The following is a 23110-nucleotide window of genomic DNA, read 5'->3' on the forward strand; positions in this document are numbered from 1 at the left end:
TGTGAGAAAGATACTAAAAGACACAAGACATGTCTGAATTGGCATTTAATTTTTGCCCACATTTATATTTATGTCTGTGATATAACTATATGCAGAAGATATATTGTCTGCTACTTGAGAGAATGTCAGCATTTTTTAATCAAAACAGAATTTTTCTAAATGCAATATTGTTAGGAAAGTAAACTTTCTATTTATCAAAGACTAAATTTAAGCAAACATGGATTATGTTTTTAGTTACTGACAATAAATAATATGTTTATGTACATGAATATAAAACTTATCACCAAAATGAATGCTTTTCTCGCAGTACATTCTAGTTTTTACCAGTTGTTCAAATCTTTGTGTGAAATGTCTGATTCTATCACCAATGTTTTCTTCACATGAAAACTGTGATTATACATTTGGCTGTGATTAGTTAACTAAAGGAAAATAACAATTAATTAGAATTTCTCTGGGACTCATGGCTTTGGACAATCTTACTAATATCCATATTTTGATACTATCCTCATGTGCATATTTGTAGGGACTCCACTCAAGGCCTGATAAATTATTCCTGAGAGTCCATACTATACTGGAGTGTGCTTTGATAGGGTCCCCTTGATACTTCCATGTTAGCCTTCTTTTCTGTTGTCTAAAAACTATTTTTGGGTGGGAGATGTGACCCATCCATGTCTTTTTCCCTCAAAGATACTCCTTCTTTATGTAGGTTTCAAGTTTTTTTCTTTTTTAACTTCTACAGTAAAGAAAAAACAAAAACAAAAACAAACAAACAAAAAAAACAAAACAAAACAAAACAAAAACCCTTTGAAGTCACATACAGAAGTGAATTCTTTTATATCATCACTTTGTTGAAGCCAAGTTATCCTCCTTGCTAAAACTGGAAAAAACACTCTCCCTAATTCTGTAGCTGACTTGGTCCGAAGTAGTTCCACTTGCTCCTTTTGTCTCATAAAATCACAAATGGACACAGCTTTGTCAACTTCTTTTAAAAGGCTGACATCTTCCTAGCGCTGAAAGCTGATTCTATGGGATTTGGCTAAAGAAGTCTCTTCTTTTATTATCTTGTACCTCTCATCCTTGACTCATTGCCATATTGGAAAGGTACAAAACTAAAACAAAGGTAAATGTCAAAACAAAACAAAACAACAAAACAAAACAAAACCTCACAAAAACCTGACTCTTGGCAAGACACCTTATTCTATGCATATAAACCCCTATAAAGAGATGTCTGGAGATGAGAAAGTGAGAAAGTTCATTAGATAAATATAATCAAAATTTGAATTTAGATTCAAACATGTACGGAATCTTGACAACTTCTCTATAGATTTACTTTATCTTTGCATGGAAAAAAGTTATAATAATTTTATATTTTTATAGGCAATCACCATCTATTTGCTAGAAACTAAATATTAGACAAGATATTTGGAGTGTGAAATGTGACCATCTGTGGAAAGAGCATATAGTTGAGAATCAAGAGAGTAAGCATAACCCACCTCAATCACTAATTGCTTGTGTGAGCTGGTCAAATTATTTACTCTCTTTGAGTCTCAATTTCTTCATATGAAATATATGAGTGTTGGGCCAGATAACTTTTATGCTTTATTAGTGCACTAATTTTCTATGATTCTAGATTGCTCATGTTAAGGAAATGAGAACTAAATTGTTGAGGGTATTTGAGAGAAGGAGAAAAAGAAAACAAAATATGGTGTTAATTCCTATTATTTTAGCTCACCTCTAAGTTTTACATAATGATCTAACCATTTAATGAAATGTTTCTCACTAGTCATTTAAGTTTAATTAATTACAAATTGATCATTTTCTAGATATTGAAATTTTAAAGGTATCCACTCAAAGGGGATTGTATTATCTCTTTGGATAGCCTGTTCATAATTTTATTTATACTACTGTATGTTTGAAACATTATTCTATAACAGTTCAAGTCTTCTTTCTTTTCTTTTCTATCATGAAACTAGTGTGTGTGGGAAATGTACCTAGCAACTTATAATCTATGCATATATATTGTATGCGTATATGTGTATAATATGTACATATGTGTTTATATGTGTATGTTTATATATGCAAATATAGGCCTGTTGACCAAAAAAAAAAAAAAATACATTCATTTGTACCAAAAGGAAAGGAAATATAATATAAAGAGCTTCAAGTAAGAAAGAGCATCCTAAAACGAATGTTTTTTGTAACAGGAATTTGGGAGTGTATAAGACAATGTGCCATCTAATCTTACGTCACCACTGAGGGATAAAGTTAGAATTTTGTTGAGCTCTAAGTGAAACTAAGTTTATTTAAAGAAATTTCTAGAGACCATTTCTGTTAATGTCTTTAAATACTTTTATGAGTACTAAGAAAATGGGTACTGTGGATAACAATGAGAAACTTTACTTAATTAATTATCTTTCTATTGTGCTTAATGGAAGAATAGGGTCCTTAAAGAGACAATGACCTTGCAACCTAGCTTATCCACCTCACTCAGAGGTCTTCCAAGTGAATATATATGTTTGGTTTTTAAGTTTTTTATACCAAGGACTGTAGTTTCTTTTTGCCCTCCCTTTCTCCCTTTCATCCTTATTTCCTCTCTTTCTCTCTTTTTTTCTTTCTTGTCTTAATTAAATTAAACCAGAAGTTTAAGCAGTGTAAGTATTTTTCAGGCAATTTTGACACAGGCAAATTATCTAGGGATAAATACTCAGTGGTATTTATATTCTTGTCTTTCCATTAGTTTATTTTTTTATTTTCTTTTTAATCTCTTTGCTTTTAACTAGTTAAACTTTTTCCTTGGCCAAATTGGCTTGTTTTTAACTACTTAATTAGATTAGTGTTAGACAGAACAGCAAGTTTATAGCATCAAAATAGAAGATAATTTGTTAAACCATTATATATTAAATTCTTACATGAAACCTGTTTAGGTAGATGGTAATACTTTTTTTCCGAAGTTCTCTTGGAAATAATACTTCAATTAAAATCTATTGTTTAAAGTTTCTTTTTAAAATACATGTTAGTGTGAATCCTATGTACATGGTTTCTAAATGGATAGCAGAAAAATTTGATTTAAAATACTAGTTTTACAGACTTATTCAGTTCCTATGAAACCATTTCATCCACTTTTATGAGCTTAATCATACATTTCATGCTTCTTCTCTGTGTGCAAAAACTACATTGCCTCTTAAGCACTTAGATTTCTCCAAGAAGTTTGTTTATTTGATCCCTTTTAGATTCTAATCATATTTGTTACACTCAAAAACTTAATTTTTAACAGTACTAATTTTTAACAGTAATATATGTTTCCAACATAAATTTATGGCTGATCATCTTCTGTACATTATGGCTCATAACCCAACTTTAGCTATAGTTTTGTGAGGTCAGTTATTTTTCTTTCCAACGCTGTCTGTTAAATTAATTCCTTATTCCATAGTTTGCCTTCTCCACCCATCATTCTCTGTGGTATCTCATTGGAGCAACACTCACAGTGTAATTTTGAATGTTATCTTTCCATAGTTACAAACCTTGGTTTTTGACACAATCCTACAAGTTTATTCTATTAGTGGGTTAATAAGACCTCTTTTTTGTTCCAAGAATCAGGGACCATTTTTAAAACTGGCTTAAAGCAAAAATGGAATTTATTAGCTGATATAATTGAACATCTCAGTGGCAAAATTGTATTCAGGCACAGATGTATGAAAGTGCTGAAAAATATGTTACCTGCAAGCTATATCTCTCCTTCTCCCAGTTCTGTTCTCTGTGTCATCTTCATTCTCAAGCATGTTCTATTAGTGGCTCTAAGCATTTCTTGGCTAACATGCTCACTGCCTAGAAAACTTTGCAAAATGAGACTTTCTCTCTTTAACTGTTCCAATAAACTTTCCTGCACTGTCATACTGGCAATGCCTGTCTCAAAAGTTCATCCTTGACCAAAGGGTTATAATACATTAATTAATCAGGCCTGGGACCAATGCCCATGTTTGTAGGATAAGAAAAACTCCACACTTTTTATAAACCCGTGGATTAGGAATAGAGAAAGGGCAGGTTTCCAAGGAAAATTCAGCTATTGGTCTTCCAAAAAGAGAATCTGTATATGTGATCCTAAAGAAAGTGTTAATTGTGGATATTTTCCTATGAAAACTCTGTTAGTGTACTCATCTCTTCAAGATAAAATTTGATGTCTGTAACTGGGTATTTAAGGCCCTGATCATTTTCACTTTCTAAAACTTTGGTCTAATTTCTCTAGTCTTATAAACAGTCTCCATGTAAATTGGATGAATGTTTCCATTATGCCATTGTCTTCGTATATAATATGTTTCTCTCTTTTATAAAATTGTTATGAATCCTCCCATCCATCTCTCAAGAACCAACTTAAGTCCCACCATTTCCAAAACATTTTCATTGGCCATCCTAGTCCATGCTATTTTATTGTACCTTTCAACTCCAAATGGTTTTATTATTTATAATGTTTCCAAATATTTTAAAATCATTTATTTGTACATATTTAGAAGGCTCATTAACTACCACTTGTTAGTTGTATTTTGAGTATTACTTGTTTGAAAAAAATACAAAAGCAAAAGCAGCCATAAATTCAATAATGGCTTCAAATAAGATTGAATATTAACTTTAAGAGAATCTACTTGTATGCTTGAAAAGCATTTTGTACATATATTTACAAAACTTTACTTTTGGGGAGCTATGTGTGTAGATTAAGGCATTTTCATCTAAAGTGCCACACACTTATTTTTTCCTAGATTAAAGTGGTGTATTTTTCCCTAGATTAAGGCATTTTCATCTAAAGTGCCACACACTTATTTTTCCCTAGATTAAGGTGGTCTATGTCAAATTTTACCTCTCCCTTGATATATTTACTGTCATAATACTAATTATATATTTATATGTTGCTATCCTGGAACTTTGGATTAATGATAAACAATATGATTTTTATTTTCATTTTTTAACTCTATGGCTCCTTTGTATAATCAGATAAAAACACTGATTGATTACTTAGACATTTCCCCTTCTGGTTTGATAGCTTTATTCTTGTCTTTTGCTATTCTTAGCACATCCTGAGTTTATGACTTTCATTTTATCATGGGTGGCATAAATAAACATTGATATTTTTAAGCTTGAAACTTGAAAACCAATAAAATGAATTTATTGTTAATAAATTGATGACATTTTACTTTGTAAAAGAGGTACTATTATGCACTGGAATGTATCTCCCTCAAATTCATACATTGAAGCCCTAACCCCCAAAGCGACTCTATTTGGAGATATATTTGGGCCTTTAAAGAGGTAATTAAGAATAAATGAGGTCCTAAGGGCCACTCCCTAATTTAATAGGACTGGTATCATTTTAGAAAGAGAAAGAGATATCAAGGTACAGAGGAAAGGCCATCTGAGAACTCAATGAGAAGGTGGCCATTTGCAAGTCTGAGAAAAAGACTCAGGAGAAAGCAAACCTGTCATTTCCTTGATCTTGGATTCATGGCCTCCAAAACTGTGAGAAAATACATTTCTGTTGTTTAAGCTACACGGTCTGTAGTATTTTGTTATGGTAGCCTTAGGAGACTATTTATTAGAAATATATTCAACATTAGAGTAGAGCGTTTGTGTGAATTGATTTTCAAAATTTTATCAATTTAGGCCTATTTCTTAGCTTCAGTAATATTGAGTTGACCCCAAAGGTATGGTGGATTTTAAGTGTGGCCACACTATTGTCAATTTATCACTGAAACTGAGGTCTAAGATTAAAGACCTTTTCATATTTCCAAGCTTTGAACCTTGCAAATGGTGATGAAGTACCTGTTAAAGCTAGTTTGAGCCCCCTAAGAATAAATTTGGAAACTATGAAACAGTGTGTAGATCTTGGTTCTATATTAATACTATACATTATCTCATTGTACATTTATATGTGGAATGTGTTGGAAAAACCTGCACATTGAATTATGTATATCCACAATGAATTGTAATTAGACAATATTCTTTTTAGAGCTTGACAGTCTATCTGACTATCTCCCTCTGTCTTTCTGCTGTAAGTTGTCAGAAGTCTTTTACTATCCATCAGTACATCAATGTGATTACTTTTAAAGCAGACAGATGTTTGGATCATCTCCTGGGAGTTTCAGAATCATTTATTGGGCATCAAAGGGATCACAAATCAATTGTATGTGATTAAAATAAAGACATAACTGGACTACTGGTATATAGACTACTGGTATATAGACTCGTGATTTGGCAATTCACAGCAATATCTAAGGATTTGCCTATAAGCTGCAAAAAAAAAAAACAACTATTAATTTAATCATGTAAGTTTAAAAATGACAATTTAGTGAAAAATAACAGTTATGTTATTTGGTGACATAAAGAACAAAAGAATATTTGGTTAGCTGAATGGTTGTTTTTTTATTTTATTTTATATTTCTGTCATTTTTTGAGCTATTTTTGTCATTGTTTATGACTTGAGCTTAGATATTGCAGAAATATTCAAGAAAAACTAAAAAGTTATGGAGTAATAATGCTTTAAAGCATACTTATAACATTTTGGAAAAAAGAAAAGCAGCATTAACAGAAAAAATAGTAAATACTTTATTAATAGCAAGAGCTGAACATTATCTACTAGGTACTACATTAAATTATTATATATGTATCATGTTTATCACATTTAATTCTTCAAATAACCCTATGAGGTAGATACTATTTTATAGATGAGTAAACTGAGTCTCAGAGGCTTAAAGAATTAATCAAGTCACAGAACTAAGAAAGGTTTTGAACCTAGACTTTCTAGATCTAGGGACTATATTCTTAGCTGTTAAACTCTATAGTGTCTCCATGTGCCAATGTGAACACATATTAGGTAATTTATTCAGAAATGAGTTAGAAACATTTGTACATGTTATTACCATTTTGATGAGAATACAACTTTTGTGAATAGCATTAATTTTCTAGATAACTTTATTAAATTGCATTCTAATTTCTCAATGGTTGATAATATCATGAACAGTGAGGGTGAAGTGTTTGGTCTTTATTCTAAGCCCTTATTTATTTTCAATGAAAGTATACAATAACAATTGCATAGACTTTTGAATTTTATATAAAAATTTAATTCTTTTTCATTCATTTAAAACTTGCTATAACATTTTTTGGTAGGGCATTTGTTAATATTATTTTTTTACAGATGAGGCAAACAAACAGATTTTAAGTGACATGCTTAAGACTATATGGTGAATAAATTGTAGAGTTGCAATTTTTTTCCTTGCTTTTTTTCACTAAAATCCTTATCTTTTTGAAAAATGATATAAATTCACTAGAGATTTTTATGGTTTAAAAAATATTTCCAAAGTGAAGAATCTTATATTTAAAAAATTAATAAGCCTAATTGATAAATTGGCTTAATATTATGCAGACATATATTACACATTTATATACAATAGTTCCCCTTATCCATGGCTTCAGTTATCTGCAGCCAACTGTGGTCTGAAAACACTAAATGGAAAATACTAGAAGTAAAGAATTTGTAATTTTAAATTGAGTACCATTCTGAGTAGTGTGATGAAATCTCATGCCTACCAGCTCCAACTTGCCCGAACGTGAATCGCCCCTTAGTCCAGTGTCTCCTTGCTGTGTACTTCACCCATCCATTGTGGTCAGTTAGTAGCTGTTTTGGTTATCAGATTGACTGTCGAGGTGTTGCAATGCTTGTATTCAAGTAACCTTTATTTTAGTTCGTAATGTCTCCAAAGCATAAGAATAGTGCTTCTGACAATTCAGATATGCCAAAAGAAGCTGTAAAGTGCTTCCTTTATATTGAAAATGTAAACACAGTACAGTAAGATATTTTGAAATAGAGAAAGAAAGAAAGAGAGAGAGAGAGAGGGAGACAGAGAGAGAGTCACATAACTTTTGTTACAGTAGAGCAGATCCTCAAATAATGTCATTTTGTTCTGTTATTTTGTTATAAAGTTGATGAGGAAAAAAATTGATTCCCAGCCAAGGCCACTGTCTGTGTGGAGTTTACATGTTCTCCCCAAGTTTGTATGGGTTATCTTTGAGTATTCTGTTTTCCTCCCATATTCCAAAGATATACATGTTAGGTGAACAGGCATATTTAAATTGTCCCAGTCAGAGTGAGTGTGGGTGTGTGGGAGGACCTCCTGAAATGAAAAATGGAAGGGTGTCCTGTCCCGGGTAGGTTCATTTCTTGCACCCTGAACTGCAGGAATAGGCTCAGGCTACCCTCCACACTGACCTGGAACAAGCAGGTTAGAAGAATTCTCTTGTTTTTATTAATCTTTCCTAAATAAATTAATGGCTCAAATTTAATGTTTAATATTAGAAGTGTTTTGGTTCTTTATTTAGAAATTTGGTGATGTTTTTGTGACCAGAAATATGCCATAGGAAATTAACTTCTGTTTATATCGATTAGTCTATGGTAAAATAAATTTTTTTTACGTTGTTTCTTTTAAAATTGCATTTTCAAAGAACTTATCCATAATGTTAAGTGAGGACTTACTGTGTATTTTTATAATCATTTTATTTTATTATTAGTTATTGTTGTTAATCTCTTACTGTGACTAATTTATAAATTAAACTTTATCATAGGTATGTATGTATAGGAAAAAACATAGTAAACATAGTGTATATTAGGTTTGGTACAATCCACAGTTTCAATTCACTGGGGGTCTTGGAACATATCCTCTCTAGATAAGGGGGGACTACTGTATATTATATACACATATATAGTTTACACATATATGGTATATATGATGTGTGTATGTATTTATTACCTGCTTTGTGATTGCTCTCCCTCCCTCTCTCTGTCTCTCTCTGTATGAGTATATGTGCATACATACACACACATACACGTATGGATCTTTCAAAGCAGATTATAGTAGTATAGGCACTTGAACATGCAGATATTTTAGTGGTGAGTACACTGAATCCTAATCCTAACCCTAACCCTAACCTCAACAATATTATTTGCTAATTTCATTTAATTATTTTTAGCAATATTTTGAGGTTTCTAATATGGACTATTAACTTTCCCATCCTTCCTTTTTGGTTGTAACAAATTGAAAAATTGACCCTAAGAGTGAAGTGAGGCAAATTATTATATCAACTTTATTGCTGGAAAAGTTGGGTTTTGAGTGTGATGGGTGACCTGAGGCCAAAACAGGTCCTCCTCCTCTTTTAAGACAAAAAGCCCATAAAGTAGGGCTGATCTGGCTCTTTACTGAGTGTCAAACAGAGAAGGTGAGACAAAGCTGAGACCTGGCTGGAACTACTAGAGAGACGCACATTTTGTTTGCCCACTGCATGAGGACTATGAGAGCAAGTTCCACTATGCTCGGGTCCAGAAGGCTATGAAAGGAGAAAGGCTGAACATAGTCAGCATTGCTTCTGCAGAACCACAGATAACAAGAGCCAATCATTTATTCACTCCCTTGGGGAAGAGTACATAATAGGATAAAGATAAATGTGGATACTTCTTCCTCAGAATGTGGAATTATTGATAGAAGTTTTCTCTTAGGGACCACAGTAGGAATATAATAAGAGGATCTAAGTCCTCCTCTGTGCCCATTGTTGTATCCTCTTAACCCACCGTCACATAGAATCTGAGCCCTAAATCCTATCTCTGTTTTATTTGTATACAAATTATGCTCAATTATGCTCTTCAGAACAGCTTAATGGAGACTGTATAGGCAACCTATGATGACATAAATTCCACAAACACAGTACCAGCAACATAAAAAAACCACATAAAACCCTTCCCTTTATTAAATTTCTGTGTATAATTAAAGTTCACAAATAAAAGTCTTGAATTATAGTCAAGACATTAAATATTTAAATCCTTTATAGAACTCCTGCCCCTGATATTCTTACATAATATTATTATTCTTAATATGTAAGCCTGAGATCTTAAAATTATGCCTTTTAGTATCTGTTCAGGGCAGACAAGGGAGTGCAGCCCCAAAAGGGGCATCTCCTCTGCAAGCGGGAATGATACTTTCAGGAAATAGTCAGTTGGGACAGATTTGCAAGTCAGTAAGTGGCCTTTTATAGTCTGTTACTTCCTGGATGACTGATGGTTGACAGCTTAAAGGAAGCACCTCTGAAACATTTCTATCTACAAAGGAAGTCACTCCCTTTACAATCTTCAGGAATTTCTATAATTCTTTTCCTCATTTAAGTGAGGGATCAATTCATATTAGAAACACCTCAGCAGTTTTAAAAATCTATGTGTCCACATCACATTTCAGATTATTAAATCAGAATCTTCAAGGGTGGGACGTAGACTTCAGTATATTTTAAAGAATCCCAAGTTAAAACCACTAAAAAAATGGAAGATGACTATTCTACAGTAGAATCTCTGTTCCTAAGCTCTGAAAGGTGGCCAAGACTTCCATTCATTCTTGGCCAGTTTACAGTGGTTCCTCATGTGCCTCAGCAAAGACATTGAATTCAGGATCAGAGAATTTGCAGAACTTAATAGTTCTCAGATATAGTGTACGCGTGGGTTTAGGAATCTTCCTCATATCTCAGATCATGCTTTACACAATGAATAATCTTATTTTTAATCTCAAGTTGTTTCTAAAACTAGTAGGTTGCATATTCTTGGATCATATTTCTCATTTGAACATTAGGATCCTTAAGAAGCACTTTCCATATCATTAATTATTACACTCTTGAACAGATTCTCAGTGCCACACACTCCTATCTAAGCTCATTATGTACCAAGAGTTTTAGTATAGGGCTTGTCCCATATTATTTGGCATACTTCTGTTTTGACATTCTGGGATTCTTGATACTATCACTGCTAGAAACTGGTAGGAAGGCAAATGTGTGTGGCCACTGATTATATTCTGAAGTATGTATAATATCTATGTTTAGGTTTCTAGCATCATTATAGGCCATCTTTTTTTCTGAAACTAGTGAAGCTACAGTATCATATAAGTTCTAGTTTTTGTGTTTGGCAACCCAGTAAACATCTATATAAACACTTAGGCCCTTGATGAGTAAGATCAAACTTGTCTTCTATATAGATAGCAACAAGTGGAATTTTTTCTTAAAGATTCCATGTCAATAGAAGTTGATAGCTAATGGCAGAGTTCACAGCATTCCATAAATGTGTGACATGATGATGCTAAAAAAGGACTTTTATCATATCAGTACTATCTCATTAAGAACTCACTATATTACACAACAGGTGAACTGTCTTCAGAATATCAGCGAGTTCTGAGGAATAAAAAACCATGCATCTTCTCTACCACACTGTAGTACATTGTAAAATGACCATAATCCTTCCCTCCTTTCTGAGTACACCCCTATTGCAATATGATTTTGCAGCATCTCTCATTAAGAGATGAGGTCTATTATTTCCTTTCCCCTTGAATTTGGGCTTAGGGGTATGACTTGTTTTGGCCAATAAAAATCGGTAGAAATGACTTTGTGCCAGTTCTGAGACTAAGCCTTAAGAAGTCTTGCATGCTTCCACTTACTCCCTGGGACCCCACCTCTGCCCTATAGACCAGAGCAGACCAGTCTACTACAGATTAGAGACTGCCTAAACCAGAGTAGCACCAGTTTAGTTTTCCCACCAGAGAGCAAAGATGTGAAAAAGTCCACACAATATCAAAGCCATGCTCCCAGATGACAGCTGACACATGAAAGAGGAAGTCTAGCCAAACTAAGAATTGCCAGCTGAGCTCAGCCTAAATTGCTAAACTAAGGAACTGTGGTTAAATAGATGGTAGTCGTTTTAAGCCAAGTTTTTTATGTGCTTTGTTAAGCAGTGGGCAATGGTAGCTAATGTTGTCATACTAATGGGCTATATTTGGGTGATGTTTCTGTTTCAGAGTGTGGGTCTGGGGTTAGGACCTAGGGATACTTATGTCCTGTCAAGCTAACTCTGGCACTGAAACTTTTAGATACAAGTATCTTCATTCAGATCATAGCTCTACCCTCAACTAAGATACCTATCATGGCAAGGAAAGCAAAGTGTACCAATTTCTCCCCAATTCTGATTTGTTAAAACCTTGCTTTTTACACTTCTATAGCAACTGTGAAAAGATTGATGTTCCAGTAGCTTCTTGATAAACGATACCGAAAGTTATCAGTTGTCCTGGTGGCTTTCTTTCCCCTCATAGGTATAATTTCCTAGATACCAAAGGCATTTTATATAATCTAATGTGTATGCACACACACAGTGATAGAATAGGCAAGAGTTTTTTGGAAAGCACAGTAAAATCAAGCATTATTATTATTTCCAGATGAGTTTCTATGCTGGTATTTATTAGCAAGAGTGATGAGTTGTATATGATTATTAAGAAGGAGGAGAAAGAGAGAAGAAGAAAGAGAAGAAAAAAGAGGAGGACAGTATCCCTTTTCTTTCATGGTAAATGAAACTCTCTCTAGTCTTTTCAAAATATAATCTTCCATATTGAGAGGAATTAGGATATCTTTGAAATATTCACTGCCTGAACCTACTTTGCCTTTTGGTGAAAATTTTGAGGCAAATTCAGGGGCACTTAAAAATTGTGATGGTTTGTTGTAGTCCTTGGATATTTTCTATAGCTACAGTGGTTGAAGTGATGAGTAGATTTTCTTAACAATTTGATAAGACACATATATTATCCACTTGGAAACTCGCATCCTATTCTTATTAGGACTAAAGATAAATGATTGTCATAGTCTTTTCTTTCAGCACAGCCATTCAAAGCTTAGTATTTATTATAGTGTCTTCTGCTATAGGAAGAAGGTAGAATATGGCTACAAGAGGCTAAATAGTTACTGACACTAATTCTTACAGTAAAGACACCACCTATCTACTATTAAGTATGTGCAAAGGGAAGGTGGTTAATTCTGTTTGTAGGAGAGAGAAAATAAGAAATTTCTAAAATTTTCACGGTAGGGAGTAGCATTTGGAATGAGTTTTGACAGGTAACATTTTGCCAGACAGAGAATAGGGAAAGGAAATTTTAGACAGAGATAATAAGATGAGTAAATGTTCAGAGGAAAAAAATGTATGGTTTGCTCACAGAAATCTAAGCAACCTGTGCATTTGTAGAGTAGGGCATGTGATCGGGAGCAAGAGGACATGTATCTGAATGGATAAACTTGAATCCCAGTTTAGACAAGTTTGCTAAGGATTATGGTCTTGTCTTCTAAGGAACAAGGAGCCTTCCTGGTTTATAATCAGAAGGAATGGTAAAAGATAAATGCTACACAGACCAGAGCACAGACTGAGGTAGGCAGAAAAAAAATAGTGAAGGCTCAGACTTAGTTTCTTATCTTTACTCAAAATAAATAGATAAAAGAACACAAGAAAATATGGACATAATATGCTCCATTTTTTTTTTTAATTTTCACAATCAAAATTCCCTGAGACCCCCCACCCCACCCAACTCTTGTACCACCCATACCACTCAAGACTCTTTCAGTGGCTGAGTCTTATGGATAGCTGTCAGGTGGTGTGGCAAGCCTAGGGATCCCCTAGGCCTTATGCTGAGCTACCCCAAGACCAGTACTGGTGATTCACAGAGTGGCCTCTCCCATGAACCTCTAGGGCCAGCACAAGCAGCAACCAACCATGGGCCACTTTGTAGCTCCTACTAGGTAGACCCTAATCAGTCACAGACAGCAGACCTAGGCCTGTACAGAAGCCCCTTCCAAGAAGCCGCAGAAGCAACACATTCAATGGCTGGCTTTAAACCATAACAAAACACCACCCAATTAGCCCCATAAGTGGTGCACTTAAAGGGTGGTCTCAGCAGACAGCAGAGTCTACTGAGATGAATCCCACTGCATGGGGTCAGCCCCGCACAATAGCTCATACACTGTGGTTGTGGCCAATCCTCACAGCCAGTAAGCCTGAAGGTCAATCCCACTCGCTGCCATGCCAACAGCAATCAAGGCTCAGCTATAACAGGAGGGCACACACAATCCACGGAAGGGACACTATTGGAGCATTCAGTTCAGGTGACCAGGGAAACTGCACCACTGGGGCCCACAGAAAAGGTACAACTGAAGGTCACCTTGCCAAGAATGGAAGTTGTAGCAGATCTACTTAATACACAGAAGAAAAAAAAATACACAGAGAGGCAGCCAAAATAAGGAAACAAAAAACATGTCCCAAATGGAAGAACAGGAGAAAATTCCCAAAAAAGGAACTAAATAAAAGAAGGTAAGCAATGTAATATATACAGAGTCAAAACAATAGTTATAGGATACTTAAGAAACATAGTGAGAACTTCAATGAAGAAATAACAAACATAAAAAAGAACATAGAGATCATAAAAAGGAACCAGTTAGATATGAAGAATACACTAACTGAAATGAGAATACACTAGAAGAAATCAATAGCAAATTAGATAAAGGAGAGGATTGAATCAGCTACTTAGAAGACAAGGTAGCAGAAAACAATCGGAACAGCAAAAAAGGAAAAATAATCCAAAAAAATGAGGCTAATTTAAGGAACCTATAGAACCACATCAAGTGTAACAACATTTGAGTGATAGAGATATTAGAAAGAGAAGAGAGAACAAGGGATTGAAAACCTATTAGAAGAAGTAATGTTAAAAACTTCTCTAATTTAATGAAATGAATAAAAATAAACTTCAGTAAGCAAAAAGAGTCTCAAACAACGTGAGCTCAGAGGCTCACCCCAAGACACATCATAATTAAAATGCCAAAGGTTAAAGACAAAGAGAGAATCTTAAAAATAGCAAGAGAAAAGCAATTAGTTACCAACAAGAGATCCCCCATAAGACCGTCAGCTGGTTTCTCAATGAAAATTCTGCAGGCTAGGAGGAATTGACACAAAATATTCAAAGTGATGAAAAGCAAGGGCCTATGACTAAGACTGCTCTACCCAGCAAAGCTATCACTTAAAACTGAAGGAAATATAAAGAGCTTTCCAAACAAGAAAAAGCTAAAGTAATTCATCACCACCAAACTGAAATTACAAGAAATGTTAAAGGGATTTATTTAAGAAGAAGGTGGAAAAACCCACAAGAAAAGAACAGAAATATGAATAATAAAATTGCAATAATTTCATACCTATCAATAATCACTTTAAATGTAAATAGATTAAATGCTCCAATCAAAAGACATTGGGTAGCTGAATGGATAAAGACCTATACATATACTTCTCTACAAGACAACCACTTCAGAGCGAAAGACATACACAGACTGAAAATAAAAGGATGGAAAATAAATATTTCATGCAAACAAAAATTTTCAAAAAGCCGGGATAGCAATACTTATGTCAGACGAAATAGACTTTAAAACAAAGGCTATAAGAGATTAAGTGGAACATTACATAATGATAGAGGGATCAATCCGACAAGAGGATATAATCCTTATAAACATTTATACACCCAACATAGGAGTTCCTAAACAAAGTAAATATTACTCATTATAAAAGGAGGGATTGCCAGCAATACAGTCATAGTACGGGACTTTAACATCCAGTTTATATCAATTACAAAAAAACTAAAAAACACATGAACATGTTAAGGCTAAATAATATGCTACTAAATTATAAATAGGTCAAAAATGTGATCAAAGAAGAAATCAAAGATACCTTAAAATGAATGAAAATGAAAACACAATGACCCCAAATCTATGGGACACAGAGAAAGCAGCCCTAAGAAGGAAATTCATAGAAATATAAGCCTACCTCATAAGCAAAAAAAAAAAAAAAAAAAAAAAAAAAAAAAAAAAAAATTAAAAAAAAAATCTAACTATACACCTAAAGGAACTAGAAAAAGAATGGCAAATAAATCCTAAAGTGAGTATTAGAAAGGAAAAAATAAAGACACGAGAGAAAATAAATGAAATAAAAATACAAAAAAAAATAATCAATGAAATCAAGAGCTGATATTTTGAAAAGATAAACAAAATTGATAGAACTTTAACCAGACTCATTAAGAAAAAAAGAGAGGACCAAATAAATAAAATAAGAAATGAAAGAGAAGTGACAACTGACACCACAGAAATATAAAAGGTTACAAGAAAATAATAAGAGCAATCATATGCCAACAAATTGTACAATCTGGAAGAAATGAATAAGTTTCTAGAAACATATAATCTTCAAAGACTGAAAAAAGAAGAAATAGTAAATCTGAACAGACCAATTACTACTAATAAATTGAATCAGTAATAAAAAAAATTGTGACGAACTAAAGTCAAATCTTTTCAAAAAATTCAAGAGGATGGAAGACTCCCAACCACATTTTTTGAGGCTACTGTTACTCTGATGCCAAAGCAAGACAAAAGACATTACAAAATAAGAAAATTATAGGTCGATATCTCTGATAAACATAGATGTAAAAATCCTCAGCAAAATATTAGCAAACCAAATTCAACAATACATTAAAAAGATCATAAACCATCATCAATTGAGATTTATTCCTGTGATGCAAGTTTGGTTCAATATCCATAGAACAATTAACATGATACACCACATAAACAAAATGAAGGATAAAACTCATATGATTATATCAACAGAAGGAGAAAAAGCATTTGACAGAATCCAACATCCATTAATGATAAAAATCTTCAGCAAATTGAAAATTGAGGAACATACCTCAACATAATAAAGGCTAGAAATGAAAAACCCACAGCAAACATCATACTCAATGGGGAAAAGCTAAAAGCCTTTTTCTTAAGACTGGGAACATGACAAAGATGTCCATTTCACCACTTTTATTCAACATAGTATTAAAAGTAATAGCCAAAGCTATCACCCAAGAAAGAGAAATAAAGGGCATTCAAACTGGAAAGAAATAAGTAAAACTGTCATTATCTGCAGATGAAATAATATTCTACATAGAGAGCCCTAAAAATGCAACCAAAAAACAAAACCCCTTAGAACTGATAAATGAATTCAGTAAAGTAGCAGAATACAAAATTAATATTCAGAAATTGATTACATTTCTATATACCAATAATGAATTATCAGAAAAAGAAAGTAAGAAAAAATTTCATTTATAATTGCATCAAAAAAATAAAATATCTAAGTTTAAATTTAACCTAGGAGGCAAAAGACTATACTCAAAAATTATAATACATCGAAGAAAGAAATTGAAGAAAATACAACTAAATGAGAGCATATACTATGCTCATAAATAGGAATAATTAATATTGTTATAATGTCCATAATACCCAGCAATCTATAGATTCAACGCAATCTCTATCAAAATACCAATGGCATTTTTCAGAGAACTAGAATAAATAATCCTAAAATTTATATGGAGCCGCAAACAACCCCAAATACCCAAAGCAATCTTGAGAGAAGAACAAAGTTGGTTGTATCACAACACTTGATATTAAATTATACTCAAAGGCTATAGTAATCAAAACAACATGGTACTGGCATGAAAACAGACACATGGATCAATGGAATAGAATAGAGAGCCCAGAAATAAACACATGCCTATATGGTCAATTAAGCTGTGATGAAGGAGGCAAGAATATACAATAGGGTAAAGATCGTCTATTCAATAAGTGATGCTGGGAAAATTGGACAAATACATACCAAAACAATGAAACAGGACCACCTTCTTACACCATATATAAGAATAGACTCAAAATGGATTAAAGACTTAAATGTGAAACCCTAAACCATAAAACTTCTAGAAGTAAACAAAGGTAGTAAACTCTCTGACATTGCTCTTGGTAATACTTTTTCTGATATACCACCTCAGGCAAGGGAAACAAAAGAAAAAATAAGCAAATGGGACTACATCAAACTAAAAAGTGTTTGCCCAGCAAAGGAAACAATCAACAAATTGAAAATTCAGCCTACTAAGTAGGAGAAGATATTTGCCAATGATATATCTACTAAGGAGTTAATATCAAAAATTTATAAAGAACTCATATAACTTAACACCAAAAAATTCACAATCCAATTAAAAAAATGGTAGAGGACCTGAATAGATATATCTGCAAATAAGACATACAAATTAACAATCAACATATGAAAAGATATGAATGTCATTAATCATCAGAGAAATGCAAATTAAAATTACAATGAGATATTACCTCACACCTGTCAGAATGGCTATCATTAATGAACAAGTGTTGGAAGGGGTGTGGAGAAAGGGAACCCTTGTTCACTGTTTTGGAATTGCAAATTAGTGCTGTCACTATGGAAAAGAGTATGGAGGTTCCTCAAAAATTAAAAATAGGCTCTTTCCTTAAGTGGTCTGAAGTGACCTCTGAAAATGGTTCACTATTCACTTGACCCGGAAAACCCCACAAAATTATGCAAATTAAGAAGTTCAAATCTTTGTGTTTACTTAAGAGCACTCAGGCCATCCAGGGTATGCATATTCAAAAAGCCACCAAATATCTGAAGGATGTCACTTTATAGCAGCAATGTGTGCCAATCTGTCGTTACAGTAGAGGAGTTGGTACATGTGACCAGGCCAAACAGTGGGAGTGGATGCAGGGTTGGTGGCCTAAAAAGAGTCCTGAATTTTTGCTGCATATGCTTAAAAATGCAGGGAGTGATGTTGAAATTAAGGGTTTAGATGTAGATTCTCTGGTCATTGAGCCCATTCAGGTGAACAAAGCTCCCAAGATGCGACACAGAACTTACATGAGCTCTCCTTGCCACACTGAGATGATCCTTACTGAAAAAGAGCAGATTGTTCCTAAACCAGAAGAGGAGGTTGCACAGAAGAAAAAGAAATCCCAGAAGAAACTGAAGAAACAAAAACTCGTGGCCCGGGAGTAAATTTAGCATCAAATAAATGCTAACAAAGTAAAAAAATAAAATAAAATAAAATAAAAATAGGACTATTATATGACTCAACAATTCTATCTGGATATTTATCTGAAGAAATCCAAAATACTAATTTGAAAAGATATATGCACCCCTATTTTCATTGCAGCATTATTTACAATAGCCAAGATATGGCAGCAACCTAAGTACCCATGAATAGGTTATTGGAAAGAAAAAGAGGTACATACATACAATGGAATATTACTTAGCCATACAAAAGAATGAAATATTACCATTTGAGACAACATGGGTGGACCAGGAAGGTATTTTGCAAAGTGGAAAAAGTCAGACAGAAAGTGAAAAATATCATATGATCTCACTTACATGTTGAATCTAAAGAAAAACAAACAAACAAACAAAACAGAAACAGACTTATATATGCTTATTGAGTACAAGCTGACAGTTGCCAGATGGAAGAGGGTATGGGGGAATGGAATGAAAAAGGTGAAAGGATTAAGAAGAAATTGGTAATTATGAAATAGTCATGGAGATATAAAGTACAACATAGGGGAGATAGTCATTAACATGATAATAACTATGTATAGTTCCAGGCATATATTAGACTAGCCAGGGGCATTAGTTCAAAAATTATACAGATGTCTAACCACTATGCTGTACATTTGAAACTAATATAGAATAATATTAAATGTCAACTATAATTTAAAAATAAAAAAAAGGGGAGAAACGATGTAGAGGAATAAGAGGTTCAAACTTCCAGGTATAAAACAGATAGGTCATGGGGATGTGGTGTACAGCATAGGGAATGTAGTTAATACTATTGAGATAGCATTGTATGGTGTCAGATGGTTGCTGAACTTACTATGGGGATCATTTCTTAAGATATATTAATGTTGAATAACTATGGTGTATACTTGAAACTAATACAATATTGTATGTAAACTATATTTTAACAAAACTCTTTAAAAAATAAAATTAATAGAATTTCCTTTTTAGTAACAGTCTTTGTATTCATGAAACCTATGTCTATTTTTAGGTGGCAGACAATGATCCTTTAAGTGTTTATCTCCTGGGAGCTCACTGAAAGGAAGCAGTTACCTATTTGGAATTTTCTTGAAGAGATGCTATCAAACCTTGGTAACAGTGTAAGATATCTTCTTTCTATATCAGCTCATAAGTTCTTCCATCTAACTTAAGTACAACTTAAAGTCATTATGATGCATGAAGGAATGTAAAAACTGAAAAAGCTAGGGAAGCAGGAAGAATCAGGTAGTTGTCTTGAGTTTCTCATAGCCTTGACTATTTGTTTAATTTGCAAATCGTTGTTTACTCCGTATAATATACATTAGAAGTTTTCATCACTTATTTTATACTGTTTCTTATGCAATTTAATATAAAAGACAAATCTTTTGAGGTGTTCCAGGGACCCGTCTGAAATACCATAAAGTTATTCCTTCATAGACTGAAATTTTAATCCTTAAAACTCAGTTTCTAATGAAAAGTAAGCAATTAGCATTCTTCAGCTTGGCAAATTTATGAAGAAATTTTTTAACCTCTAGAAACATATTTGATTGACATATTTGATTTGATCAAAGAAACATATTTGATTTGATCAAAGTTAATCATTTATCTTTGTAAAATCAAAGCAAAATAAAGACATGTCTATTTTACTTAAATCAACAAATTTAAGCTAGCTTTAATTTACTAAAGATTAATTTTAGATCACATGAACTTGAAAATAATTTAAGATAGTTTATATATATCTGAAAATTTTAGAATATCCAATTCTTACATCATGTGCTTTTAAAATAATTTTAATAATTTATTAAACCTAGAAAATTATCTCATATTTATAACACACATATAGAGACTCACCCAGATAGACACAATTAGGAAACAGTTAGATCCAAATTTTGTTTTGGAGGCATTCACAGTTTATATTTGTCCTCGACAAATCAAGTTCCAAATCACCTTCTCCCTTTTAAAATGAGAACAAACGTTTTTAATAACTGAAAAGAATTTGGTTGCCACCTAAATCACATAGGTTGATTCGTTTATCTAAATCCTCTTTTTGAAGCTTTGAGAGACCAATTAAACAAGTTTTCCGTTCATTCTGACTAATTTTATAACTAACTTTTTCTAATTGTGTGTGTTAAGATTAATTTAGAAGTATCAAATATCCTCATCTTGGCCATCTTAGTGTTAATGGGAGGTTAGCATAAGTTATGAGGTTTGTAGGTTCTTGGAGGCACAATCCCATATTAATTTTGAGATCTGTAGACTCTGAACGAACTTCTAGAGGAAACTAGTCCTTATGCGTATGTCTCCAGACAAGCCCAATGCTGTAGATGTAGGACTGCTTTATACCCTAGAAGAAATTTTTCCTCTGGCAACCCCACAAAGATGTTAGTCACCTAAGAATACCCCAGAAGGGCCAGCGAGAGCTTACCAAATGTGGTCAGAACCTTGTCAATATTCAAAGAATTGGTCCACCTCTCTCAGGTGAATCCATTGCAGGATGCCTTGTCCTTCTCTCCAGAGCTCCCACTGGCTTCTCTGGGATCAGCCGAATTACCACACTGGACTCCTGGCTCTCATTTCTGCCACTCTAGATTTGGGAATCTGAACATCTATATTCACCCCCATTGGCTATTTGGGTTGGAGAAGCAAGTATCATTTCTTTTTTGGAACTAAAGAGTAGTCGGTCTCTCATTTAACCAGCAAAGATTTTGTTCAGATCTAGTAAGCAATTCAATTAAAAGCAGCAACCCATATTTTTCCTTTGTCAACATAGAAACATCTGAATCTATAAAAATTTTTATGTGAGTTTAAGTCAGACAGAGGATACATCTGGAAGCAAGATGTCAACAGACTGAGAAGAATGTTTGCAGTCTTCTTTTATGCATTTGGAATTAAGGAGGTAATGTAAGGAAGATTACATGAAGGTGGGGGAAAGCAAGATAGGGATCAGATTACAAGATAGTTGACAAAATTACTTGAGGGTGGTCACCCTTTAGAAGGAGGTGTCTGAAAAGGGACTTTTCAAAGGGCAATAACCCAGATGTACAGAAATAAGGGAGAGGGCTTGCTTAAGGCAAAGACAAGCCTTTTACTACAGTAGTTATAGTCCTGGAGTGTGACTGACTACCCACCATTACCTGCTCAGTTAGGAACTTATGATTAGATCACCCTGGGGGGTTACTTTCTATAGAACTTCTTTTTTTGTCCACACCTCATTACTGAAAAAACCCAGGGAAGAAATATCTTTGGTGAAATAACACAACAAAATGAACTCATTTTCGGAAAATGTTTAAGAATTACTAATAATGTAGGATAATTGATGAAATTATCTCATGTGGGCACTAAAGATGAAATATAGGGTATTATAATAAATCTCTCATGGATTTATGATAGTCTAACTAAAGTAGGCTAATCAGAAATTTGAAAGGTAATGTACTACCCATTGATTTTCTTTGCTAGAGGAATGGCATCTTACCATTCATATCTCCCAAATCTTGGCAGCTAATTGCAATCAGTTTTGTTCATTTGATCCAAGTTTTTCTATTCTTTCTAATGAAACAAGCTCAACTGAAATATTGATATTGCAAATGGCTTTTATGCTTAAATCTGAGACCTCTGGGTTGTTTCCTGAAGCTGCTTAATGAATGCAAATCACAGATAAAGGAAGATTATCTGAGCCAGAACTTTATCAGGTATCAGATTTAAAAAGCAAGCCTGAAGCATAGACAAAAGACAAGGTCAGAAATATGGGGCATGGAAAACCAAACAGGTTGGAAAATGGAAAATGAAGATGGTTGAGGAAGAAGCATTTGGTGAATAAAGTCAGGAAGGTTTCAGTCCTCTTAAATGTTAGCTTCTCGGCCCAGTGGATAGGGTAGGTTTAACAGGCAAGGCCAGGCAGGGCTTACACAAATTACAGAGGAATGGATTAACTATAGTTAATCTTGAAAAATGTTCTTGTCCCCCATCTCCATTTCAACTGGAGCAGCCCTGATGGATGATACTTGCCTTCCTCTTTCTTCTTTTGGGAGAAAGGAATAGTTTCTCTACTGTGAGCTTTCATCAACTGCTGCCTCATTCCTAATCGACACTGGGAATGTAAGTATATTCAGTATTCCTGTTGGATTGCAGTCACAGCCTAACTTTCTGTAAATCATCAAGTACATCAGAGTGATAGGTAATAAAATGTGTATGACTTGATATAATCATGTAATCTAATTGTAATACTTTTCAGTGGTCAGAAACCATGTTATAAATCTGCATATAACAATATAAATAGATCTCCAAAATACTATGTTGAGAAAAAAACATCATTTAATGTAAATTATAAACCCAAAACTA

At 33.5% G+C, this 23110-nt stretch overlaps 1 pseudogene; it reads left to right on the top strand.

Annotated features, from left to right (window-relative positions):
- Positions 1 to 18227: 18227 nt before the first annotated feature.
- LOC111742571 lies at positions 18228 to 18775 on the top strand (annotated as a pseudogene).
- Positions 18776 to 23110: the final 4335 nt, after the last annotated feature.

This window comes from Pteropus vampyrus, unplaced genomic scaffold (genome assembly GCF_000151845.1).
Source record: "Pteropus vampyrus isolate Shadow unplaced genomic scaffold, Pvam_2.0 Scaffold97, whole genome shotgun sequence".
NCBI classification, from domain to species: Eukaryota; Metazoa; Chordata; class Mammalia; order Chiroptera; family Pteropodidae; genus Pteropus; species Pteropus vampyrus.